The following is a 15,127-nucleotide window of genomic DNA, read 5'->3' as shown; positions in this document are numbered from 1 at the left end:
GCAAACCATATATACAATTAATGAAAGATTATGCAGTTATTAAAATTGGTTAATATGGATATTCTCTAATAATATTAAAAAGTCCCTTCGACATAATGCTGTGTGAATCACTACATAATCCCACAATTCAAATGTACTCTTTTATAAGTATGTAAGCATACATATAAACAATTTTAGTAAGAAGCATGCATACATTTAATTTACATGGGCATTTTTTTTGTATATGCTGTCCCTGTTAGCCTGATGGGATTATTATGTTTCCTTTTCCCATTTCTTTTTTCTAAAGTTACTGTTCTGTTCATATGGTATTTGAAAGAGAAACACTTGTACTGAAGCTTTCTCTTTCCACCCACTCGCTTTTCAATCAGTTACATAAAATATACCTTGGTGATACGTTTCCATCTCATTTATTACTATTTTAAACATGGCTTTTACTTCTTGCGTGGTGGTAGTGGACAGGGCAGAGGAAGATGGTGTAATTCTAAAGCACAATTAAACAGAAAAACATTTTCCTCATAGAAAAAAAAATCTGTTTTTTTCTAAACTATGTTGCTCTCAGAAGTAAATGAATCAGCCCCGGCAGGACTGACTGACTCCTCGACAGGAGATGCTTTACCTTCAGCGTGGCGGCTTGCGCAGGAGAAATGCTTGCAGTGAATGGACCTGTCTGTCTTTCAGTTGCCAAAGAAGAGCCCGGATGACACAATAGCTCTCTATCAGCCCCATTTCTATGGTGGTTCACGACTTATTCTCTCCTGCCAACCGTCTGCCTGCTTCGACCCTCACTCTCAACCTAACCAGTGTTAAAAAGGACACTTCTTAAATAGAATTGCCTAAAACAATGCGCCGTCATCCTTTTGCAAGGGCAAACAAAACATATTCAAATTGCTCATGACTTTTAAACAAGTAAAAGCTAGATAAATTATGAAAATGTTGCATATCCTAATGTGCAAAATATATATATATCTTGGGCACATCCTTCTATTTTTTTCTTTTTCGAAAAAAAAAGTTTACTAGCGTTTACTAGCCAATTATCTTATATTTTTAGCCTGTGTAGAATATCTAAAGTGTATTGTCCACGCCCCTCCTTTTTAACCCATTTTCAATAGGTTTAATATTGCCCGAGATAAGGGGATGCAACTGTTCAGGTCTGATTTCCTGTTGTTTCTCAGACACTGATAGGGCATCATTCACATAAATGACAAATAAGACTTCTGAACTGTTTGCAATTTGGGAAGTGGAGGCTCGCGGGTTGTTCCTTGGCGAAATGATTTGTCAAACATCAGTCCGAAATTATTCGGGGGTTCTTCGCCCTCCACTTTCCCATAGCGCGTTTTCCTTTCTCCCACAGAGATATAATAGAAACTAATCTTCAAAATCCAAACATTCCAAGCCCCGTCCTTTTGTGCAGGCATCTCGCTGTCTGCGCTGGGCGCGGAGCGGCGCGCGCGCGCCCGTCTTTCCCTCGGCGGCCCCCCGCGGCTCGGACCCGGGCCGGCAGACAGGCCATCCATCATCCGCCCTCCTCCCGCGGAGCGCCGCAGCCGCCGCGGCCAATCCGGCGGCAGGTGGGGCCGCACCTGCGGGACGGCCGGCCGCTTCCCTCCGCTCTCTTCGCCGCGCCTCGCGTGCTAGCGGTGCCCTTGTGAGCCACTGCGTTCTCCAAGGCCAGAACGGGACAGGTACGCTCGGGTGACAGGGACCGTACGTGCGCTGAGCCCGCGGCTGGCAGCCAGGGGGGCGGCTGGAACGTGGGAGGACACGCTGTCCCTTAATGCACACGCGTGCTTTGGATGGGTGTGTCATCTATTTGTGGACATACGGGCCCTCACTGGGTTTAGCCTCTTGAAAAGTTGAAGAATTAAGATGCTTACCTTTGGAAGGGAAGTGTAACTGAGAACACGTTTTAGTGATAGAATGTGTTGCCTCTGGTCTGTTTCTTGGGTGAACCCATGGTGCAGTTTCCAAGCCACGTCTGAATTCCGCAAGCCCCCTACATACTTCAGGCAGTATTCCCCTAAGGCCTAAGTGAGAAATACTGACTCAACACTAAAGATTAAATAGTATCCATAGGATACAAAAATTACCCCAAACAAAAACCTAACCTAGACCTCAAGGACCATGAAAAGACTGTAACAACTTAAAGAAAAAATAGGACCTCAAACTACAGAGAAGCTTTCATTTTCCAAATAGGCAAATTATTTGTAGTGCAATCCGCTTGTTTTTGTGGGGGCTAAAGCGGGTGTAGAGTTGCTTGGCTATTCTGTGGAGGCAGCTAGATAAGTCCTGCTAACATGTTATGGATTTTGTAAGCGGGCTCAATGACTCCCTTTGGTTTAAAAGGTCCAAAACATATATTTTATCATGTAATTTGAGAACAAATGAGAACAAGCAGAATGCCTGCCTCCCCCGATATGTTCCAGGAGTGTGTCTATGTAGATGTCAATTACGTAAGTGCAAGGCCTTGGAAAACAACAGCCCTGCAGGTGGCTTCAAGGCTTCAAGATTTTTCAGAAAAGCATATTTCTTAAAGAAAAATACAAAATAAAAATAACAGCAACCACAGCCGCAAGCGTTACCCTCCAACCTCCTGCCCCTGTCTTGCTTCTGAGTCATAAATCATGAAAAAGAGAGAGACAATGACTCCAGTTTTCCTGCCTTTAACAACTGGAACTGCTAATGCCAAAAAGGAAGAGAAATAAACAGGCGAGCTGTATTGCTGCAGAAGAAGGAGAGGTGCCCTTGGGAAACTGGAGGTTCCTCATCTCTAAGGACCTCCCTTCCCTAAAAAGGGTCTCTCCCTTTAAAGTTAGTGGTTCTCAAACCTGTCTTCATGTGAGATTCACATAGGCTTTTGTTTTTTGTTTTAAGAAATACAAATGCCAAAATTAATACTCTGGTTTGATTGGTCTGGGGTGTGGTGGAGGCAGAAGCACTTTGGGGTTAGGCATAGGTATTTTGGGAAAACCTTTCCAATCCTTGGCATGTGCAGCCATCCAGCTGTGCATTCCAATCCTGTTCTGTTTCATGGGCTACATGAGATATTATTTGATTCTATTTCATGAGATATAGGAACGGGATTCCTGGGATAGTATTCTGTTCTGTTTCACAGGATATACTTATGCCCCCATCCCACAGTTGTCTCCCCTCTCCACTCAAGCATATGCACAGAACCCACATTGGGTAAACAAGATCTCTCTTTTTGTTTCTTTTCCACTACTCAGTTCTATTAGCATTTTAGTGTATTCATTCTGGTTGTTAAAATGTATCACTCCTCATTTTAACACCTTGATAGCAGTTTGGGATTTTTGTTATTTGCTGTTGGTGCATTTATATTTACATATTATTTTTTAAAATACTGAGTTTCGGGAATTGGAGAGCAAGTGATAGACTTGCTGTGACAGTTTGAAGTCTAAAATGTTTTTATCAGAACCTGGAAGCCCAGCATGTTGGAGAAGCTCCCCCTTCAGAGCGTGGCCTTTGTTCATCCCCTTCAGGCCCACCTGAGCCACTGAGGATCGCCCGCAGAAGGCTGGCTGCACATTTTGTATGAGCAGAACATTCTTCCTGTTCACCAAAGTGGAACTGAAGTTTCTCTTTCCCTTGGATTTTCTCACTCTCCATGGCCAGCAGCGCCACATTTCTGGATTATGTTGTACGCTTTACCTTGAGAGATAGATGATCTGGTCTTTGATTAGACACCCTGACCTTTTACGAGTGTTGATCATTGATCATGATCTAGGCTGGATAGAAAGCTCTTGACTCTGAAAAGTTACTCGGCTGCTGACACCACACGGAAATGCAATTTCTGAGTCCTGGTAGTCACTGCAGCAGGACTCCCCCTCAATTGGGATTTCTCTTGTTATTATTTTACTTTTTTTAAGCAAGCTGCAGCCTCTACTCTCCAGCTCTAGCTTTTAGTTACGGTAATCAATTTTTCTGTGTAACTGGCTGTAATTGTTGGCTTGGATATTGAGCTTTCATGGAGCTTAGACATAGAGTGTTCCCGTGAAGGGTCTTCTCCATGCCTAGCAGACAGATGGGTAATAATGCCATATATTAATACCTCCACATTGGTTTATGTGTGTTTGACCACAGTGCAAGCATAATTATTTTTGCCCAGTAAAAGCTATTAGAGATCTATTTGGTAGGTTTTACGATCAATAGCTCCTGTGATATTTGTGTAGCAGCCACAGAATAATCAATTGAAGGTCATATAAAGTAAATTACCATCCTCCTATAATGATTCTTTTTTCTAGATGAAAATTGGGTTTTATTATTTCATCAGGAGCCTCTCACGACGCATGCACTGTCTGTTTGAGAAAGAGAGAAATAAAAGTTGTGAGCGTGTTTTGAACATAGTATTAATATCCATTACTTGAATTTATGGTATTGGATTATTGAATTAGTGGATTCACACTGGAATTCCTTCAAAACCCTTTCTTATGTACTCAGTGACACACTTAACAGTCGAGAGCAAACGGATGCCTTTGCCGCGTGGTGGAGTGAGTCACTTTGCAAAAGTCAATCTTGGTAGCTGTCTCTTTAAAGCAAATTTAGAGTTAGTTAAATGTGTTATATTGACAGTATGACCGACTGAGCTTCTCTCTGCAAACCCTTTTGGAGAGTGAGTGGTGAACTAAACAGGAGATGGAGTCAGGAATGCTGAATACTAATGCATAGTCCATGAGTAGCTCAAGGTGAAAGGGGGGCAAGTGGTGGGTGGAGAGGAGATAGGCCTGTGCACCTGCTCTCCAGCCAGGTCTCTCCCTCATGCAAGATGCCTAACCTGGATTTCAGACTGGCAGTGCGAGCCAGAGTGATGGCTGTGCCTCTATAAAAGATTGCAATTTGCCAACCAGAGGCATGCAATCCCCCAACTGTCTTAAAGGGACCCATTTTCAAAGTTTAGCCTTTCTTTTTGTGGGTGCAATCAGTTGTGCACTGAAAAACTGCAGCCACAGTTGGATAACTGCAGGCACAACAGGCCACGAGAGGCCTCTTTGCTCCAAATTTTGTACCTGCAACTAATTGCACTTACAGAAAATGGGAGTGTGGTAGGAGTTTTTTTAAAAAATTGGGGCCAGTAAATTCTCCATGGAAGAAATAGGCAAGGAAAGAGACAGTGACTCACTTTCTTAAGGACAAAGGCAAATGGAGACATCCTTTCCTTGACACACCCCATCTGGTCTATAGAGCATGGTCTAGAAGCCAAATACCAGGTACCGCAAATGCCCTTATCATCTGGGACGTTGCCTGGGACTCAGTAACGTCTTGCAAATGTACAAGAAATAATCTATGAAAAGTAGCCCAGAGAAGACATTAGTGAGTTTGAGACGATAACTCCAGTGATAAATTAATGAAGTGTTTTATAATAAATAGCAGAGGGGATTTTCTTTCTATTTAAATAAATTGTTAGTTACTTCTCATTTGCTTTGCAGATAACTCATGCAAAAATTAAGATAGTAGAGACTCTGGATTTTATTCAAAAGGTAAATCAGGAGCCTCTTTGCATTTACAGATATTTATAAATGTACATACATAAGATATGTATGTATTTATACATATATAAATTATATATGGTATATCTGTATATGCACTTATATACACATATTTTATACGTATACTTTTCTTTTTTTTTGAGAGATTGTCTTGCTCTGTCACCCAGGCTGTAGTGCAATGGTGCAATCTCAGCTCACTGCAGCCTCTGCCTCACAGGTTCAAGCAATTCTCCTACCTCAGCCTCCCGAGTAGCTGGGACTACAGGTGTGCATCACTGTGCCTGGCTAATTTTTGTATTTTTAGTAGAGATGGGGTTTCACCATGTTGGCCAGACTGGTCTCTAACTCTTGACTTAAGGGTGATCCGCCAACCTCAGCCTCCCAAAGTGTTGATAGTACAGGAGTGAGCCACCACACCCGACTACATACACTTACTTTAATTACTTTTTTGATGAGCCTAGGGAAAGGACAGTCTTGCAATCTTTTTTTTTTTTTTTTCCTTGAGACAAAGTTTCACTCTTGTTGCCCAGGCTGGAGTGCAATGGCGCGATCTGGGCTCACCACACCTCTGCCTCCCGGGTTCAAGTGATTCTCTTGCCTCAGCCTCCTGAGTAGCTGGGATTACAGGCATGTACCACCACACCTGGATAATTTTGTATTTTTAGTAGAGACGGGGTTTCTGCATGTTGGTCAGGCTGGTCTCGAACTCGTGACCTCAGGTGATTCGCCCACCTCAGCCTCCCAAAGTGCTGGGATTACAGGCGTGAGCCACCGTGCCCGGCCCAGTCTTGCTTTTTAAGGGATGCACAAATACAACTTGGGTGACTCCCAAGTCCTAGTGGGTGAATTTCCTGCCTGGGGGCTTGCAAAGTTATGTCTCACAAGGAACCCATCTTACCATCTATTCTGCACAATTTAGTGACAGGCAAGTTGAGACTCAACTCAAAACCTTGTTTTCTACCTTTTGCAGATGACCATAAATTAAGCTTATAGCCTGGGAATTGTAAATAAAATACAAAATAACATTTGTATTTTGAGATTCTGTTCTTACAGAAATAGTCTGAAATATAATTTTATCCCAATAACAAATTGAATCACCAAACAAAACAAGCAGAGGTTTTAGTAGTTCTTACGGTTCCCAGGAAATTGATGATAGAGTAGTGTAACAGGAATTAAAAATTGAAGAAGTCCAGACAGAAATATAGAGCAATAGAATAGAATAGAATAGAGAGCACAGAAATAAATCCATGTATTTGTGGTCAACTCGGCAAGGGTGTCAATAACACACAATAGGGAAAGTATTGTCTTTTCAACAAATAGTGTTGGGACAAGTGGACATCCACATGAAAAAGAATGATAGTGTACCTATATCTTATATCATACACAGAAGTTAACTCAAAATGGGCTAAAGACCTGAATCTGTAAAACTCCTAGAAGAAAATAGAGGGGGGAAATGTCATGACATTGGTCTTGGAAATGATTTCATAGATATGACGCCAAAAGCACAAGCAACAAAAGCAAAAGTAGACAAAGGGCAACAAAAGCTTTTGCACAGCAAAGGAAACAGTCAACAGAGTGAAAAGGCAACCTACAGAATGGGAGAAATTATTTGCAAACTATTCATCCAACAGGAGATTAATGCCAAGAGTATACAAAGAGCTTATATGACTAAATAGCAAAATAATGATAATAATGATAGCCAATTGTTTAAATGAGCTATGGATTGCAAAGACATTTCTCCCAAGAAGACATATAAATGGCCAACAGGTATATGAAAAACAAGATGCTTAGCATCACTTATCATAAAAAATGCAAATCAAAGCCATAATGAGATAGTATCTCATACTTGTTAGGATAGCCATTTTCAAAAAAACAAATGACAAGTGTTGAGGGATGTAGAGAAACTGGAACCCTTGAACACTGTTGGTAAGAATGCCAAGTTGTATAGCCACTATGGAAAACAGTATGAAGGTTTCTAGAAAATGTAAAAATTGGACTGCCATATGATTCAGCTATCTCACTTTGGTATTTATCCAAAAGAATTAAAATCAAGATCACAAAGGTATACTCCCATGTTATTGAAGCATTATTTACAATAGCTGAGCTGTAGAAGCAAGTGAAATGTCCATCAGCAGATAAATGTACACATAAAATGTGGTATGTACCTACTATGGGATATTATTCAGCCTAAAGAAAAGAAGGAACTCCTACAATATGTGACAATATGTGATATTATGAAATATATATTTGGTCTTGGTCCCCACTTCCTGGCATATGACTCCTAAAATTCTTGGAATCGCCAAAGAGAAAAGTGTGTTTTTGTATGCTTGAGGCTTGACTAATGGCTGGCAGTCCCTAATAGCTTCAGGATGGGACTTAACACTGCAAAGATGAAGAGAGAATTAGAAGGTTGGGACTTTTAAATCCATCCTTCAACCACCTAGGAGAAGAGAGGGGCTGAAGGTGAAGTTGGTCACCAATGACCAGTGATATAACCAGTCATGAGGTAATGAAATTACCATAAAGGACTGGGTGTGGAGAGCTTCTGGAAACCTGGGCAAGCTGGAGGCTCCTGGAGGATGGTGTGCCCAGAAAGAGAATGGAAGCTCTGCACACCTTCCTCCATATCTTGCCCTATGACTTTTTTTTCATATGCAACCTTTGCGGTATCATTGAATAATAAAACCGTAAATGTAAGTGTTTTCCTGTGTTCTGTGAGCCACTCTTGTAAATTAATCAGACCCAAGGAGGGGGTCACTGGCTATAAATCCCAATTTATAGCTGGCCAATCAGAAGCACAGGTGAAACAACCTGGGGCTTGTGATTAGCATCTGAAGTGGAGGCAGTCTCATGAGATGGAGCCCTCAACCTGTGGGATATGAGGCAGTCTCCAGGTAGATCACGTCAGAGTTGAATTGCAGGGTGCCCGGCTGATGTCTGCTGTAGAATTGATTGCTTGCTTGATGTGTGGGGAAAACCACCCCAATGTGTGGTGTCAGAAGCATGTCGTGAGACAATAGAGAAAATGAGTTTGTATCTTCCACTCAACACGGATGATACTTGAGGACGTTATATTAGGTGAAATAAACTAGTCGCAAGGGACAAATACTGCATGTTTCCACTCATTTGAGATGTTTAAAATAGGCAAACTCTTACAGGCTGAGAGTAGAATGGTGGCTGCCAGGGCCTGTGGGGAGGGAGAGATGGAGAGCTGGTAATCAATAGGTATAAGGTTTCAGTTATGCAAGATGAATAATTTCTAGTGATCTACTGTGTAGCATTGTACCGATAGTTAAAATATTGTATGGTACACTCAAACATCTGTTAAAGGGTAGATTTCATGTTAAGTGTTCTTACCACAATAAAATAAAAGTAGAAAATTTTTTTAAAAAAAGGAGACACTTCAAGATATCATGGGAAGACACTCTCGGAATAAGGCAATTAAAGGCCAGGAGTCCTCCAATTCAGCCCATCTACTGCCTCCTTAATGCAACATGAGTATAAATCACATTTTGAAACTTGGGTGACTTTTCCCATAGAGTAACACTGAAAGGAATTTTTACGTTCTCTCACATGTTTACTTAATAATTGACTCAATGTAAATATGAAATTCAGCAAAACAGCACTGAATGGATTTTGGTATCGATAACAGCATTTGTTTTCATCTAGGTATGTTGACCTGGGAATCTAGTCTCCCAGCAAAACCCCTTCAAGAGAATGAAATGCCACTAGAAATACAAATAAGCCCTCAAGCAGCTTATTAAGGGCCACCCGACCTGCATCATAATGGGAACATTTGAGATTGTGGAGCTACCCTTTCATCTTTCCCCACCTTTCCTTTCAAGACACATTGTATAAATGAAGCCTCTACCATTATCCTTTGGAGAGTAAATTAAATAAGGGATGATTTTCCCTTATTCATTCAGCTGGCCTTCGGCATTCAGGTTTGGTCCCACACTTCAAAGAGGGGCGGAGAACTTCTAGGGAGTTCAGAGAAGACGAATACGAATGATACAAGCAATAGAATCTGAGCTATGTTCAGTAAATTGTTCTACAGAGGAAGAAGGTACAAGGTGACAGGAGTATGAAATGATGAAGAGGAAATGGCAAGATTATTTTTCTTCAGGGGTAAAAGTAATAACATTTGGGGAAATGGGCTTAAATTAGGAACAATTTTACATGTATAGTAATATATTCCATTAACTGTGAAAGCTAAAAAATAAAGTGAAGCTATAAAATGGCAATTCTTATAAGTCAAAAATGCCCTATGCAAATGAAGTGTTCAATAAAAAACAGTTGTTATTGGAACCGATTGATGATAATGATGATTAAAATTATTTCCTTGCAAGTTTCTGTAACAACTTGGCACTTCCTAGTCTTTCTTAGTACTTGCCTTGCCGAACCCCAACCTTGGATTAGCACCACCATGTTCCTTCTCCACACCTGTGCTGGCAGCTTCACTTGGCTAATTGTGGCTGATCCTGGCTAATCTTGGTTTCACTAGAAAGAATAAAATCTTGGCTGGGAATGATGGTGTGTGGATGTAATCCCAGCTATTCAGGAGGCTGAGGCAGGAGAATCGCTTGTGCCTGGGAGGAGGAGGTTGCAGTGAGCCGAGATCACACCATTGCACTCCAGCCTGGGCGACAAGAGTGAGACTCCATCTCAAAACAAACAAACAAACAAACAAACAAACAGACAAGCAAACAAACAGAATAAAATCTTAATGTCTCTAGTGGACTCTCACCACTGTCCTGCAGCTTTAAAAAGTCTCCCTATTGAATTGAGTCTCCAAGACAGTGTCTTCTCCCTACTCAAACCAGTGGCTTACACTAAACTGACCTTGCCTCAACTTTCACTTGGAAAGTAAATGCCATCAATTGAGAAATCCCTCGTCTTTCACTTCGTTTTCTAAATATTTTTAAATTTTTTAACTCACCTATATCCACACTGTCTTTTTTCCTTCAAGATTACAACTGATGAAAGGTGGCTTCTGTTTTCAAAGGTCAGGGGTTTTTTTGTTTTGTTTTTTAAGATCTTATCCTCTCATCCTTCTGAAGAATTCTGTAGACTTTGGGTCATGACTCTCCTGCATCCAATGTACCTTCTTTACTGGATCAGTGTACACACTAGGCAGTATAAACACCTAAACAAAACAAACAAAACTCAAGCCCAAAAGATGATAGCTGACTTCTAATTTGGCAAAAGATGATAGTTGACCTCCAATATCCATTGTTTCCTTCTCTCGGTACAAGAATCTATGCTTCTGTCTGGGTCCATGAACACCTGGAACGGGCAATGTTCCCCAGCTTCTCTTGCAGCTAGGTGAGGCCATGTGAATGAGTAAACACATGCAGTATTTCAAGCTCTTGGAAGCATCCTCAATGCAGGGATCTGAGCCCTTCATCACTTCCTCCTATACTGATGTTGGCAGAGCTGTGAGAGAGAAAGATCTTGGCCCCCATTGTTTGGGGAGCCACCATAGCAGCTCTGGACTTCTTACCTCCTAACATTATCAATGGGAGAGAAAAATAGACACCTACCTAGTGTAAACTGTTGTTATATTTTTCTATCACTTGCAGCCTAATCTAATCTCAGCCGATAAACGAACACTCCTTACAACTCGTGTCCCTAAAACTGCCTCGCCCTTAGTTTTTCTTTACAGACAGCATTTTGAGTTATCTCCATGTGCATCCTTCACATTCTCACTCCTGTCACACCTTGACCTGGTCCAGTGTGGCTTCCACCATCATCCTGTAGAAACTGCATTTGTCAGGTGTACTGACCTCCATCTGCCAGTCCTCATCTTACCCAACAGAGCAGCAGCACTGGGCATCCTCCACTTTCTCACAAGTCTCTCTTTTCTAGAACTCTGTGTTATCACACTGTCCTGAGTTTTCCTTGGCCCCTCTGGTTACTACTCCTCAGTCTCCTTTGCAATCCTACATTTCAATTGTCTGCTCCATCACTCTCCTGTTGGTTTCATAGGCATTTAAACCTAATGTATCTAAAATGAGACTCTTGATTCTCCCACCTCCCAAACCTGGTTCTACCTCAATCATCCTCATATTAGCAAATTCACCGACCTGATTTATCTAGAATATGGGAGTCATATCCCATTCTGCTCTCTACCTCGCTTCTTAGAGTCCTCATCTCAAAGCAGTCCTGATGAGAGGTCCATCTCAAACATAAAAATCACATCCGTCTATTTCTACCCATCTTTACTTCTGACATCCTATCGCCTGGGCCATGGAATGGCATCTGTTCTGATTTTCCAACTTTCCCTCTTTCCTTTTCAATCCCAGATTAATATAAAGAAATAAAGCATATAGCTCTGCTGCTCCAAGCTCCACAGTGGATTGCTACTACATTGAGGACAGAATCCGAGCTCCTTATCAGAGAGCGTATGGCCCGATAGAACATCATTATCCCTCACACAGGTTTTCTTGAAGTTCCTCCCAAAAACCAAAGTATTTCCTACCCCAGGACATTTGTGCAAGCTGGTCCTTCTCTCTAGTAGTCTCTTCCCATGTCAGTTCTTGTGAGTGGCTCTTTCTCTCCATTCAGACACCCCATTAAATGGTATTGCCTCTGCAAAACCTTCACTGGCCACCTTGCTTAAGGAGACACACACCTATGTGTACTAATGCTTCGTAACTCCCCGGTCTTTAATTCCTTTAGAGCAATAATCATTATTTTTCAAGTAACAATTTATGGGTTTATTGGCTTAATTGATTTTTAGATATTTTAACCACTTTATTGAGGTATTATTTATTTACCATAAAATTCATCTGTTTTAAGCAAACATCTGATTTTTTATATTTTAATAAATTTACTGAGATATGCAGCCATCACCACAACTCAATTTTAGAACATTTCCCTCATGGCCATTTGGAGTCACTCTTCATTCCCCACTAGACCCAGACAATCACTAATCGACTTCTTATCTCTATAGATTTGCCTTTCTGAACATTTTATATAAATGGAACCATATAATACGTGGTATTTTGTGGCTGGCTTCTTTCACTTAACATCATATTTTCACATCCATTTTATAAGTGATAACACATACCAGTACTTCATTCCTTTTTTTATTGCCATATAAATTTCATTGTATGGATATACCACATTTGCTTTTTTATTCATTCATTGGTAGTCATTTAAATTGCTTCCAGTTTTGGGCTATTACATATTATGTTGTCTAGTACTTACTACTTTCAACTATACATTTTTTTTTTGAGACATAGTCTCTCTCTGTCACCCAGGCTGGAGTGCAGTGGCTTGATCTTGGTTCACTGCAACCCCCACTTCCCAGGTTCAAGCGATTCTCCTGCCTCAGCCTCCTGAGTAGCTGAGATTACAGGCATGCACCTCACACTGACTAATTTTTGTATTCTTAGTAAATACATGGTTCCACCATGTTGACCAGGCTGGTCTTGAACTCCTGACCTCAAGTGATCCGCCTGCCTCAGCCTCCAAGAGTGCTGAGATTACATTTTGAAACTTATTTGTATATCTCTTTCCTAAACCTATAAGCCTGATAGCACTTGACTGGCCTGTTTTGTCACTAATGTGTGCTTAGTACCTAGAAAATGCTTGCTATGACTAGAAGCTTAGTATTTGTTAAATGCACGAATAATAACTAACTCCATGTTGATTTCCAAATATCTCTTTCTAATGATTAGAGGCCAATTTAGATTATTGTAGAGGCTGGGAAAAGGGTAATTTTCTAATTTTTGGATAACATCAGCTCTCAGTAGCATAATCTTCTGAATCTGCTTCTGCTTCATCTTGTTGTACCAACTGGAGAAATATCATTCTGGATTGTGGGAAGCCCACATTCTGTAAGGGTGGTTTGCTAAATGTCCATCTCTGACTCTCTGGAAAGTTTGAGAGCATGCAAAAAGTGTGACAATGTTATTTCGCATTTATCTGGAGCTCAGGAAAAGATTCTTTGAAAGCTTTGGGAAGTCCCCTCCATACAGTTAAATTAGAGTACGTGATCCAGGAACCCGTACCTGAATGGAAAACTAGGAAGCAGTTTCTGGATGGCAGTGTATGTAAATCTTGCCAAGCCTAGAATCCTGCTTTAGGCCTTAGTCCAAGTAGCTTAATTCAGCATCTAGCATGCAAGTTTAGGCAGACTTTATTCCCCATGCCAAAATTAAGGAGATTTGAGTTTCAGAAACTGAGACTTAGAGTACAGTGTGAACCAGAAGGGCTCTTTACCACCTAAGAAAGAGGTGGAAACTAGTAGTAGCTCTTATGAATAGCTCTTTATCTGCTTATTTGAAACAGATACACTTTGCAAACATACCTTGGGTATGCAAAACAACTTTTGCAAAGAACTGTAAACCCCATTGCTTCTTTATGAAATCATCAAATAAAATTAGAGTATTTGTGAACTCATTATTGGAAACTATAAGCCCACTGAGAGCTGTGGTGATTGTATCCTGTTCCTAGGGGAAGAAGAAGTCCAAGAAAAACAGAAGCTGAGGAAGGGGACTGTGAGAAGCCAAAAATGAGGCACATGAGACCAATCTAGCAGGGGCTGGGAAGGTGCCAGGGTCTCCATATCCAACAGGCTTAGGGAGGGAGGGTAAAGCCCTTTTCTTCCCCGGTAGGTAGGGCTGGCTTGGTTTTACTCAATAATTTAAGCAAAATCTAAGAAGACTGTAGCAAATAAATAAATAATTCCCCCATAAACATTATATATTTATTGGAGGAAAACAGAACGAAGCAACCCCAAACAATGTAAATGAGCTGATTTTTGGAAGAGTCATTAGAAAAGGTGTCTGATGTGTTGGCCCTGTAACAAGTATTGAACTAGAACTTGCCTGTTTAGGATAGGAAGTCTTGGAAGAGTGATTCACTCCTATAATCCCAGTGCTTTGGGAGGCTGAGGCAGGAGGATCATTTGAGGCCAGGAGTTCAGTTTGAGACCAGCCAGGGCAACACAGCAAGAACTTGTTTCTACACAAACAAAACAAAACAAAAATTAGCTGGGCATGGTGGCATGTACCTATATTCCCAGCTACTCAGGAGACCGAGGCTGAAGAGTCATTTAGGCCCAGTAGTTCAAGGCTGTAGTGAGCTGTGATTGCACCACTGTACTCCATCCTGGGCAACAGAGTGAGACCCTGTCTGAAAAAAATAAAATAAAATTTAAAAAATGAAAATAAACAAAGTGGAACAAAAATGGAGACCAAAAAACAAGCTTTTAATAGAACTAATGGCAAGAGCAGGATGATTTCCTGAGGGCTGCAGAGTTTCAGGGGCAACCAGGAGGACGTTTAGTGCCCAGAGATAAGCCAGCTGGAAATGACTGGGAAACAGGAGTAGACACTTAGAATATGTCATTGTGGGGTAGGGTTGGGGAAAACAGTGGACTTGATAGAGAGGCCTAGGGAATATTCCAGTTAAAGCAGAGGATAGAATTACTGGGAACAAGTGACTTTAGTTGTGGAGAGAAGGATTTTGACCTGGAAAGGAAGGTGGGCCAGAAAGAACTAAGCAAACCTAAAGACTTTAAATCAATTCTGTTACCAGAATACAAATAAATTTGGAAGTATGCAGAATCTGAAGCTGCCTATTGAGGTGCGTTGAACTAGTTTACATAATAAGAC

At 41.1% G+C, this 15,127-nt stretch overlaps 1 long non-coding RNA gene across 3 annotated transcripts in view; it reads left to right on the top strand.

Annotated features, from left to right (window-relative positions):
• The first annotated feature begins 1,179 nt into the window (after positions 1–1,179).
• The window catches only part of LOC101151282 (uncharacterized), an 83,783-nt gene continuing 69,835 nt past the window's right edge, over positions 1,180–15,127 (top strand). For 2 of the 3 annotated variants that reach the window (XR_008672266.2, XR_008672267.2), the window contains exon 1: positions 1,180–1,682. This is a non-coding gene — a long non-coding RNA (uncharacterized lncRNA). The remainder of the gene's footprint in view (positions 1,683–15,127) is intronic. The other variant, XR_004067364.3, reaches the window with a different exon arrangement.

The sequence above is a fragment of the Gorilla gorilla genome, chromosome 16 (assembly GCF_029281585.2).
Source record: "Gorilla gorilla gorilla isolate KB3781 chromosome 16, NHGRI_mGorGor1-v2.1_pri, whole genome shotgun sequence".
NCBI classification, from domain to species: Eukaryota; Metazoa; Chordata; class Mammalia; order Primates; family Hominidae; genus Gorilla; species Gorilla gorilla.
The sequence above is the reverse complement of the archived record's forward strand: the minus strand, read 5'-3'. Positions and strand labels throughout refer to the sequence as shown.